Consider the following 13,568-nt stretch of genomic DNA (forward strand, 5'->3'; position numbering starts at 1 on the left):
GTATAGTCGATAACTTGGGAACATCAGAAAACAAAGGAAACTCTGCCGAAATTTTCAAAAAAAAAAAAAAAAATCTCACAATCTTCGACATATTATTCAATACTTGATATTAGTAAAGAAATGGTTGAGATTTCATGACATCATAATTTGAGGGTGTTACAACGCACACCGGCGGCTTCGTTCCGTTTGCTGCACATGCAAAACGGATGGTAAGATTAATTTAAATGAAATATATCGTTCAATTAATTTGTTGTTAATAAATTTTTTTCATTATAGGCTACGTCTATTGGACGTGAGCCGAGCCCTATGGAGCTGTTTGTGGAGACGCACGTGCGGAGTCAAGACTGCCAAAAGAGGGTGCAACAGTTCGTTGACAGCCGCGCCCAACATTTTATGGTATGTTTATTCATCTATTTTATTTTGTAAGTTATTATTATGTTTATTGAATTGAATATGATTATTACTTTTTTATTTTTATTTTCAGGAGACCTATAATAATCGGTTGAGGGAGACATACGGGGACGATCCTTCGACCCATCCGGAATTGGACCTGGATTTTTGGATGGAGGCTGGATCGTTAGGTGGACCAGATAAGAATCGGGTTTATGGGCTCCCCAACACTAGGGCCGACAACTTGCGGAGGACCCGTACTGCTTCAACCGCCGGGAGCTCCCAATCAGTATCGAGCTCCCAATCATTTTGTAATGAATATTATTTATCTTACATTTTTTGTTTTTGATGCTTAATATAAATTTTATTTGCATAATTGGTTTTTATTACCATTAATTTATATCATTTTATATTATGTATTCTAAATAATTATAAAAAAATATAAAAAAAAACAATTACAAAGGGATTTACTGACGGAATAAATCCGTCGGCATTAGACAGTAGCCGCGACCATCACTGACAAATTTCTAGACAGATAAATCCGGTCGGTGTTTTTATGACTCACCAACAGATTTATCGACAGACTGATTCTGTCGGTATTATATATTACCGATGAATTCACATACGGTATATATTTTGTCGGTATGTCAACAATTCACCGACTAAATTACCGACGGAAATTAACCGTCGGTATCACCGACGGACTAACAATCCATCAGTATTATTGAAGTGGGAAATTTTTTTAACCGACATACTATCAATCATAGACCGATGAAATATTTTCGTTGGTAAAACTGTGAATTCTTGTGTTCATGCTGATATCTTTTAACAGAAAAGATAAAAAATAATTTTAAATACTTAAAATTAAGTAAGTACTTAATTTTTGTTTTATATATAATACTTTATTAAAATTTAATTACTTAATTAGTTGATGACATTAAACATTTTAAAGATAAACTTTAACTTAATTATTTTATTTTAAATATATTAACTAGTACTTTTGTAGTTTAAGTTTTAATTAATGAAATCAGTGAGATAGTGAACATTCAATAATTCAAAGACTTTACTTTTTAGCCATTCATTTTATTTTAGTTTAGTTTTTTTTTTTAATTTTTTTATTTTTAAAATACATTTAAAATAATATTTTTTTAATTTTTAAAAATTATTTTTAACATCAATATATTAAAATCTAAATAATTATACTTTCCTAAAAACAAAAACATAATAAAAATCATTCTTGCAATGCTTGGAACTTGAAAGAGTAACAATTACTGCGCTCCCGGTGACAATATCCATAATATTAATTAGCTACTAAAAAATATTAATAATTATAAAAATATTACGTTCAGGCAATTAATTACTTTATCTTCATAATTTAACTTTTACCGTATTTGATAATTATTTGCCATCACTTCATCCCCTCTTTTAATTTTTTTTTTTAAGATTATTGTACAAAAACTCGCTTTTAATTGAATTATAAAGAAGATAGTTTAAAAGGTACCTGATGATTATATATGTTATAAATTTCAAATATGATTAGATTTTTTATGATAATTACAATTGTTTAATGAATAATTACTTATGGACATGATATACAAAGTATGTTATAATAATTTGTTCATGACTATTCTTGTTGCACGTTGGAAAATCCGCGTGGCATCGGTTGGCGATTTTTTTCTCGTTGTTGCATTTGCGTTGATTGGTTCGTTGGAGTCGCCACCTAGTAATTGATTGCAGGCTATTAGGAAACCCGATGTACTGGTCTTGTTAGAAATTCGCGGGTAAGGAACTGGTTGTGGTGAGTAGGGGTGAGCATTTCCGGTTCGGTCCGGTTTTTCTCTAAAAAACTAACCAAAATTAAATTTTAAAAAGCTTAAAAATTCAAAACCGGAGCCAAACCGGATCCGGTTCAAACCGGATGGTTTCGGTTCGGTTCGGTTCGGTTTTTTTAACAGAAAAACCGAAAAACCTGTATTATTGTTTTTTTTGGGCTTTTTAAGGCTTTTTGGGCTTTTTAAGGTCTTTTTGGGCTTTCTAATGGGTTTATAATTATTGTCAATATTTTCTATTTTTGTTACAAAATTCTATAATAATATATTTAATATTTTTGTCACTAAATATTCATTTATATTAAATTATTAGTGCTAATATTGTGTTTAATATGTTGCAAGTCTTTCTAATATTTATGTTTTAGAGTTTGGACTCCTCATGCATCAAAGTTTAAATAATACACACACCAAATTAAAATTAAAATTAAAATTACAAAGCATTGCCTTCAAAAGGGCTTAAAAAAAACAACAAATAACATTGTCATAAAAAATAAAATACTTCATGCAAAAAATATAAATCTTCAGTGCGCACATCATCTCAATCAAAAAGCACATCAAGATGACAAGAACATTGCACTTTGATTCCGTAATACCATTGAGTCATTGACATCAAAACCTGAAAATCAAGATCTAAAATTATAACATGATAAAATAAATTAGAATATGTAAAAATAAAAAAAGTAGTATTTTACCATCAAAGTAACTTTTGAATTAATTATCATCCGTTACTAAATGTAACTTTCCACTAAATTCTACAAAATAAAAAATTAGACATGTTAGATGATTGCAAACAATTTAATTAATAAATAACAAAATAAAAGGTACAAGTTTCTAAAATAAATTACCTGACTCAAGGTTTTCATAGGTTTCAAGATCATTTATCAAGCTTCTAATATCAGTTGGAATTGATTCATGATGCAACCAATTTTGACAACAAATGAGTGCTTGAACAGTTGCTGGAGATAAGGAACTTCGAAAGTGATCAAGTACACGACCACCTGTACTAAATGCTGATTCAGAAGCCACTGTGGATATAGGAATAGCCAAAACATGTTGTGCAACCTTTGAAAGTGTCTTATATTTCAAAGCATTACTTTTCCACCAACCTAAAATATCTAACTTATCATCATTAGGATCCTCACAACCTTCAATCAAATACCTCTCAACCTCATTTTTATTTTCCATACTATCCACCTCCAGCAAATGTCTTTTGAATCGAGCCAAAGTGTTAACATCTACCTCCACATCATCAATAGCATTAACATCCTGTTTATGCCTATTATTATCCACCACTTCATTAATTTTCAAATAAAACTCATACAAGCTCACCAAAGTATCTTTCACCTTATTTGTTAGCAGTTGTGCTTTGTCATAATCATACAAATCACCAAAGCAAAATTTCACATATTTCAACTTCAAACGTGGATCTAAGACATTAGCCACATATAACAAAAAATTCTGATTTACTTCACAACCCCAATACTTCTCAAATTTAAACATCATATTCATCGTCATTCCACTTAAAATACTATCTTTACTTTTACACAATTGCAACAAGTTCGTATGCATGTAAATCAATTCATTAAAGAAAGAATTTGATGTGACATGCAATGAACCAGAAAATCTCAATGTAACCATATAAAAGATCTTTAAGAACTTAACCAAAGTTCTTGCATTTTCCCAATCCTCCAAACGATGTGGCCCTATGTTTTTTTTATTCCCCTTTGAATCAACCTCCAAAAAGTAACTCATATACCTAGGTTCTTTTTCACCTAACCTCATAAATACTTTTTCAAACTTTTCAGCAGCTTCTAGCATAAGATAAGTTAAATTCCATCGAGTTGCAACATCTAAACACAATGATTTCTTACACTCTATATGTAACTTTTCAGCCCACTTCTTAAATGTAAGATGCCTTGAAGGTGAAGATCTCAAAAACCTAATGGCATTTCGAATCTTAACAACTGAAACATTAATCTCTTTCAAGCCATCACACACAATAAGGTTTACAATGTGTGCACAACATCTAACATGCAAGTGCTCATTTGACAATATATTAGTTGGCCAATCTTTCATCACATTCTTTAAATATGAAATGGTCACATTATTAGAGCTTGCATTGTCTAATGTAATGGTCAACAGTTTATCAATCCCCCACTCCAACAAACAATTCTCAATAACTTGGCCAATTGTCTCACCCATATGATTGGAAACTTGACAAAAATTAAGAATTCTTTTATGTAAATTCCAGTCATTATCAATCCAATGAGTTGTTAGACACATATAGTTAATATTTTGGATTGATGTCCATGTATCTGTTGTCAAGCACAATCGTTGACCCTTAAGAGCTATCCTCAATCTATCCTTCTCTTCAACATAAAGTTTCAAACAATCTCTCATAATTGTAAAACGAGAAGGAATGTCAAATCTAGGTTGCATGGTCCTAGCAAACAATTTAAATCCCCGACCCTCCACAAAATTAAAAGGCAACTCATCAATTATAACCATCTTTGTTAGTACTTGTCTACATTCATCATAATTATAACCTATTGCCTTAAGACTTCCCACATTTTGTTCTCCCAATTCACCCTTCTCTATCTTAGGTTCTAATACCAAAACCTTTTGTTTCTTATCAACCACAAAAGGGAACTTCTTGCACACTTTTAAATGACTCCACATGTTACTTGTGCCATTAACAATAGTATGAGATGCATAATGTTTTCCACAATAATTACATTAAGCTCTAGGGGCTTTAGGATTAACATCAAGTTTTGTAAAGTGATCCCAAATTTGTGACTTTTTTTTATCATCAGCATTTCTTTTCCTAGATGCAAGAACTTGAGGTTGTTTACCTTTTGTATCTGTGATGGATTCTACATTGGTTGATTCTATGTTAGGTTTTGAAGTTGGAGAAGTGGTTGATGTTGGTGTAGTGCCCGTGGATGAAGCATTTTGAATTTGAGTAGTTTTCATCTGTTATTACATAATGAAAACATGTTAAAAACCAATAATTTATATTAGATTAACAATAGTATGACATGCATAAGTTCAATTGTACAAATTTAAATATTATTTTCACAAGTTAAGTTCTTTTATTTTGGTTGATATGTTGTAAAAACAATATGTTGTTGAGTATATATATATAATTACAAGCATTACAACATAATACAATTTCAGCATATATATATATATATAGCATACTACAAGCATTATAATATACAATCTCAGCATATATATATATATATATATATATATATATATATATATATATATATATATATATAATTATACACACACACACACACACACATATATATATATATATAATAGCAGCACTGTCAATTTGTGTTGAATGTTGATATTTCACCGGCGGAAGCAGAGCTATTCTCCGGTCAGCTTTCTTGCATTTCCGGTTCTAAAAATTGATTATACTTGTTACAAATGTATTATTCATTTTGTATTTAAGATTAAAAAAAAAATTATTTTTCAAGAAATTTAGTCTCAAATTTGAATAATATTTTATTGATTATAGATAAATCCATTCATCCACTCAAATTAAAAAAAAATTATATGTTAATTTTATTTATTAACCATATATTATTTCAAGTTCAAATCAAATAAAAAGCGGGTAGAGATCTTTTATGAATTCAATTGTTCGGACGTAAATAAACTATTTAAAATTCAAAGAAATAATTAGTTTTCATAGGGAAATATCAAAATACACTGAATATTTCATACAAGTTTTTCATTTTGAGGGAAAAAAAAAGTGTTTTAAGTAGTCGATATTGTTATCTCAATAGCTAATTACAAAATTTTGAGTAATTGTTCAACATTTTTTAGTCATATTTTCATAAAATTAGGATCAATAAATTATCTTTCTAGTGGAATCATTCATTGTTTTTGTGAGGAGGAGGAATACATGTTTATGGTAATTAACAAAGCAAGCTTTTGTTTATGATACAAGTTCAGTAATTAACTTTTGTTTCTATACACAGAGATAGCAAAATAAAATTCAAAAAGTTTCAATCAACGAAGAAACAAAATAATTTATGATCATCACTCACTTGTACAGCTAAAAGTTTTGATCTTTAGGCACAAAAAGATCAAAAGTTCCAATCTTTCTTTCATGGTTCTTTCAAAAACCTCTGCAAGCATCTAAAGTCTAAACCCAAGATACTGAGCAGCCAGCACATATATATATAATTACAATATACAAACTCACAACATGCTTTTTCACTGGATGTGCTTTTGAACGGGTCAAAGAACTATGAAATTGTTTTCTTCTTTCTTCAATTCAAACTTCAAACCTCGTAAGCCTTTATTTACTATTCCTTATATATATATATATATATATATATATAAACATTATTCTTTTTTCATAAAATAAAAAAAATTAATTCAACCAAGTGAGGCTCACCACTACGTACCAGACTACCAGTGCTAATTAAATCAATATCTGCTTGACTGGTGTTTGAAGATGAAGATGGTAGGAGAGGGATGTGGTTGGCTGGTGTTTGAAGATGAAGAATCAAAGATTGTAGAAGAGGGATGTGGTTGGCTGGTGTTTAAAGATGAAGAATCAAAGATGGTGGGGCTGGTGTTTAAAGAAGGATTGCTTTCTATTTGCAAATTGCAATTGTGAATTGTGAATTGTGAGTTGAGGGAGCGGCGGCTCAGGAGCAAGGACAAGGACGGCTGGAATATGGATGCTAGGGTTAAGAAAAATAATACGATATTTTTTTGTATTTATAGTACCCCTTAAACTGAACCGGTTCGGTTCGGTTGGGGTTTTTTCGGTTTTCGGTTTCTGAAACCGATACCGAACCGAACCGAATTTTTTTGGAAAAAAATTAATCGGTTTAATCGGTTTTTTTTTTCGATTCGGTTTTTTTGGTTATTTTTTTCTCGGTTTTTTCGGTTTCTCGGTTTTTTTGCTCACCCCTAGTGGTGAGGGAAAGTATTAGCACCCCTAACACACTCTACCTGAGGTAAGTTGCTTCGTAGTTTTGACGTGTTAAAAAAGTCTTAAAATTTTATCTTTTCATCGGATATTAGAAATACAACTTACGTATAAGTTAATAAATCTAGACCGTGAGTAAATCAAAATATTAAATTCTTCTTTATTCTTTACAATTTTATCATAAATAAATAAATAAAAACATACAAACACACATAAACTTTCACTATATTTTCTTTTCTTTTTTTTTTCTTTTTTTTTTTGTTACATCCACATTTACAACCTACAAATAACAAAAACTCAAAATTAAACAAATATTACATTAAACAATAAAAAATTACAAAAACAGTCCCTAAACAATCCAAGAATTGAAGGGAAGTCCGCATGGAACAGCATGAACAGTGGCGGCGCGTCTTCCCACGTGCCACCTTCACTAGCGGCGTGTGGATTCACGCGCCGCCGCAAGGAACTCCAGGCAGCAGAGGGATCCAGAGCGGCTTCGTCCCTTTTTCCCGTCCTCGTCGGTGCTACCTGCAAAAACAACCAAAACGCAACAGGCAGTCGATTTTAGTTTTTTTTTTCTTTATTTTCATATCTGCGTTTCTTTCTCTTTTTCTCTGTTTTGGATCGTCTCCTCTACATATCAGTTCTTCTCCTTTTTGTTTCCCCTTCTCTGTTTCAGGTGGTCGGCTGTATGACCAAGAGGGCTGCCGGCTGCTAGGCTTTTGTCGAGTCTGGCCGGCGGAGATGGATAAGAGATCTGCTGTCGCCCGCGGCCGCTGGAGCGACTGTGGAGATGGGAGAGGTGGCTGACAGTGTTGAGGCGGAGATATCACCGGAGAAGGCCGGTCTGTGGTTCTGGTGATGATGGGGGCGGTTCTGTGGGCGCTGCTGCGGCTGGGTCTGTCCGTTGACCCGGAGAGAAAGGCCGATGGGTCGGCTGAGAGAGGAGAGGGGTCCGGTGAAGGGGAGCTGCTGGCTGGGTATATGGGGAAGATGATGGCCGGTCTTGCCGCTGGTCTGGTGAGGTGAGGGAACGGCCGAATGGAGAGGGAAAAAGGAGGCGACCTCGAGAGAGGGAGCACCGGCTGAGGGAGGGGGCAGCTGTGTTTGGCTGAGGAATGGCTGGTCTGGTTTCAAAGGGAGAAGGAGATAGTGAGGGCTGTGTGGGGAAGATGAATCAACCGGCTGAGAGGGAAGAAGAAATTCAAGCTGGGGGCTGCTGTTTGGCCGGTTGAGGGAGAAGAAAAAAATTAAAAGGTGAGTAGGGGGAAAGAGTTGGGTTTTAGGTTTTTTTTTTGTTTTTTTTCTTGAATCTATCAAAATTGACCCCCCCTTAAGTGTGTGTTGAATGATGTTATTTATAAGCAAAATGTTACTTGTGCCTCAAAATTAGTCCCTTAATTTCTTTCTTTTTTGTAAAAATTTGATTTTTCTTAATTTTTTAAAAACGAGTAATATTAACGTCAACTCGATGAGGAAAATCAATGATTTAAAAAAATGACGCGTGAAAAGTCGAACGCGTTCGAAAGACCCTTAAAAATTTAAATTCTTTTTTAGACGACGTTAAAAATGTTAAAATGACGAGAATATATTAAAAAAACATATTTTTGTGGATTTTCATTGTTTTTCTCTATTTTTGGATTTTTTGAAAATATATCAAAAACATGGGTCAAAAATTGGGTAGCAACAGATGCCCCCTCTTTACAATGCTTACGAAGCAAAACTCTTCAATGTTTTGCATAGTAAGCTTTGTAAAGAAAAACTTGTCTTCTTATCTTCCTAACTTGTTGAATATCCACTCATTTAAAGACCTTACTTCTTTTTTTTTTTTTTTCTATTTCTTTTTCTTGTCTTTCTTTCTTTCTGTCTCTCTCTCTCTCTCTCTTTGTTAACCTGAGATCCCATCTGGCGACCTCCTTTACCAAAACCAAAGAATGTTGTAGCTCGGTCAACCTGAAATCCCATATGGAGATTCCCTTTAACCAAAGCCACATGAGATCCCATCTGGCGACCTCATTCAACTGGAACTAAAAAAATATGTGTAACTCGGTTAACCTGAAATCCCATCTGGCGATTCCCTTTAACCAAAGCTACATGAGATCCCATCTGGCGACCTCATTCAACTAGAACAAAAAAAAAATATGTGTAGCTCGGTCAACCTGAAATCCCATCTGGCGATTCCCTTTAACCAAACCGACATGAGATCCCATCTGGCGACCTCATTCAACTGGAACTAAAAAATGCAGGTAGCTCGGTCAACCTGAAATCCCATTTGGCGATTCCCTTTAACCAAAGCTACATGAGATCCCATCTGGCGACCTTATTCAACTGGAACAAAAAAATATGTAAAAAGTTGTCTCATTATAATGGGTGACCAACCCAGGTGGAAAGAATGTGAAAAATGGTCTCATTATGATGGGTGACCTACCCAGATGGAAAGAATATGAAGTGCGGTCTCATTGTAATGGGTGACCTACCCAAGAAAAAGGAAAGAGTGGTCTCATTGTAATGGGTGACCTACCCAGGTGGAAGAATGGCCTCATTGTAATGGGTGACCTACCTAGAAAAAAACATGAAGAATTGGTTGTGTTGTAATGGGTGACCTACCCAGAAAAATGTTGGTCTCATTGAAATGGGTGACCTACCCAAGAAAAAGGAAAGAGTGGTCTCATTGTAATGGGTGACCTACCCAAAGAGAAGAATGGTCTCATTATTATGGGTGACCTACCCAGGTAAAAAAAAAAGATGGAGAATGGTCTCATTCTAATGGGTGACCAACCCAGAAAAAAATGATGGCCTCATTATGATGGGTTACCTACCCAAGTGGAAAGGGGGAAGAGTGGTCTCATTGTTATGGGTGACCTACCCAGGGGGAAGAATGACCTCATTATTATGGGTGACCTACCCAGGTAAAAAAAAGATGGAGAATGGTTTCATTCTAATGGGTGACCTACCCAGAAAAAAAATGATGGTCTCATTGTGATGGGTGACCTACGCAAGTGGAAGGATGGTCTCATTGTAATGGGTGACCTACCCAGGTAACAAAAAGATGGAGAATGGTCTCATTGTGATGGGTGACCTACCTAGAAAAAAAAAATGATGGTCTCATTATGATGGGTGACTTACCCAAGTGGAAGAGTGGTCTCATTGTAATGGGTGACCTACCCAGGTAAAAAAAACATGGAGAATTGGTTGCGTTGTAATGGGTGACCTACCCAAAAAAATGTTGGCGAGGACTCAAAAGGCGCCCTTGAAATGAGGTAGGGTTAGAAAACGCACTACCCGAGAGGTGAGGGCTCAACGACACACTCGAAATGAGGTAGGGTTAAAAAATGCACTACTCGAGAAGTGAGGGCTCAACGACACACTCGAAATGAGGTAGGGTTAGAAAACGCACTACCCAAGAAGTAAGGGCTCAAAGGTGCACTCAAAATGAGGTAGGGTTAGAAAAACGCACTACCCGAGATGATGGCTCAAAAGAGGATTACAAAGGATATATTTTAGCCTCGTGAAAAGATTATCAAAGATGCCTTTCTTCATTTCAAACTCCTGCATTTAGGATCGATAAGCTTTACTTTCATACGATGGAGAATGGTCTCATTCTAATGGGTGACCTACCCAGGTGGAAAGGGGGAAGAGTGGTCTCATTCTTATGGGTGACCTACCCAGGTAAAAAAAAAAGATGGAGAATGGTCTCATTCTAATGGGTGACCTACCCAGAAAAAAAAATGGTCTCATTGTAATGGGTGACCTACCCAAAGAAAAAGGAAAGAGTGGTCTCATTGTAATGGGTGACCTACTCAAGTGGAAGAATGATCTCATTGTAATGGGTGATCTACCCAGAAAAATGTTGGTGAGGGCTCAAAGGCGCACTCAAAAGGAGGTAGGGTTAGAAAACGCACTACCTGAGAAGTGAGGGCTCAAAGGCGCACTCGAAATGAGGTAGGGTTAGAAAACGCACTACCTGAGAAATGGTGATGAACCACCGATCTGACAATGTTGAAAGCAATGCATTATGGTCAATATGCATGTATTCTTACCTGAGAAAATATAGGTCCCCATTTCTTCATGATGTCTTTCTCTTCTCAAAAGTTGGAGTGTTGGCAGTGAACTTCGATGGCTTTTTCGCTCTTGCTTACTCGAGTCATCTCTTGTAATCTTGCCCTCTAGGAAAGACTTGATATCATCATACTTCTTTGTCCTCCGCCCCTTTATCTCAAAGGTTGTTGATTTTGCCCGGCAGTTTCTTAGAAAGGGAATCATGGAGCCAGCCTTACCAGATATATATATTTTTTATTGCTCCCCAGCTTGATCATGCCCCCAAGTGTTCAATTAAGGTTTGGGGACGAGGCTATGTGAAGGAAGGTTTGACAATGAGTTTTTTTTTTTTTTTTTTTTTGCAGAATTTTCGGAATTCCAAAGCTATTCCAGACACAAAAATCATTTTGACATCTATTCAAAGAAAACTCATTCTGAAAAAATTCAAGTGATTCCTATGGAGAGGTTATCAGAAGTGATGAAAACCTTTTGTTTTGCTTTTTGGTGAAAAATATGAAGTGACATTTGGCTGGTCGAAATGGTTCAAGATTTAATATGAGAGTTTCAAAGATCCAGTCTTGAAAGCATTCATTTTATTTGCATGAATAATGATTTGGTTCACATGAGAAAGCATTGCCTACCGATCCAGATTGCTTGCCTTTGAGGGCTTGATTAGGCACGTAATGTAGGATTGGGCTCTTGGTTATGAAGAAAATGATATTTGTAGGCTCGAAAGGTGTTTAAGGGATTTTCAAAACTAAGGATCACTTGTGCTTGTTTCTTGACCTTTTGTCATTTGACTGTCTTTCAAAAATTGTCTGTCGTGCCCCCTAGTGATGGGTTTGGGCTTTTTCTCTTTGCTTTTGTTTTCTTCATATGGTTTGGAGTATTGTTTTTTTTTTTTTTTTTTTGCTCAAAACTTTTGGATCCTTTGGGTTTTTCTTCATGACCTCTAGCTTTGTTTGGGCACCTTTGATGATTGAGAATTTTCTTTTATGCCCCCTAGTATTGCTTGGGCACTTTCGATCATTGAGGTTTTCTCAATGCCATCGCACTTGCCCCTAGTGTGGGGTGTGATCCTAGCCAAGGTTATTTCCAAAAAAATATTATCAGGCTCAAAAAGGGGACTACAAAAGGATATATTTTAGCCTCGTGTGAAAAGATTATCAAAGATGACCTTTCTTCATTTCAAATTCATGCATTTAGGATCGGTAAGCCTTGCTTTCATGCGAGTATACAATGTGATTTCTCATTATTCATTCAAATAAAACTCAACTTTTAGAGTCACTTCATGGGTTCTTTTTTTTTTTTTTTTTTTAGGTTTTCTAGGTGTATGGTTACCTTTCTAAGGAATCACCTGAATTTCCAGAACTCGTTTGTTTTGGACAAACATCAACATGATTTCTGTTTTTGTACTAAACTTTGAATTCCCAAAAATCCTTGATGTGCGATCATGCATAATTTTGGAAGAAAGGGGAAACATACCCAAGGAGTCTTGGTGTAATGGCTTCATGCTTAACGATTATTTGGTGTAATGGCTTCATGCTTAACTGTTATGCTCAATGTGTTATTTGCATGAAACAACAACAAAAATGAAGGTGTGTTATAAACACATGATCTTATTAACAAGAAAGGCTCATTTGATAGGGAAAGTTTTTTTTTTTATGAAATTTAGAGCCAAATTACCAACAAAACTGGAACAGGTTAAAACAAAATTTTCTAGGCATGATCAAACTAAGGTTTTTTTTTGCAAAACAAGATAGGCTCCATTCTGCATCGGTAGTGCACTTCCCCTTCGGTCAACCTTCCCACCAAAGCTTTTGCAGAAATACATGATTGTGTCAAGGCTCTTAACCATGTTTGCCCCCAATTCCTTCAGGCTGAGTCGTTGTTGGGTTTTGAACAAAGATGATAGGTCGATAGGAAGGAACTTTCCTAGAGTTATTTTTTAGTATTTTGCTCGAGTAAGCTAAAGGCGAGTCATGCTTGTCTTCAAAAACTCCAACTCTTCTTAAAAATGGGCGTTACGTCGAGCACCCTTTTAATCTTTCCGTGTCTTTTTTCATCAAAGTCGGGTGTTGTAGACTCGTAGGGGACCTACTTTTCATTCCGGCGCATGCATGAAAAATATATGAACATGTAATCTATATTGTCATAACCCAAATTTTGACCATTTTATTTTTATTTTTAATATTATTATTTTATTTATTGAAAAGGAAAAAATAATAATGATAATAAAAAAGGAAGTAAAATGAAATAAATGAAGAAATGAATTAAATTTTGGGTTAAGGGCAATATGAATGAAGGTTTTAGGGTTTAATTAAATGTTGGAATTAATCTAATTAAGCTTG

This window comes from Populus alba, chromosome 17 (assembly GCF_005239225.2).
Source record: "Populus alba chromosome 17, ASM523922v2, whole genome shotgun sequence".
NCBI lineage: Eukaryota > Viridiplantae > Streptophyta > Magnoliopsida > Malpighiales > Salicaceae > Populus > Populus alba.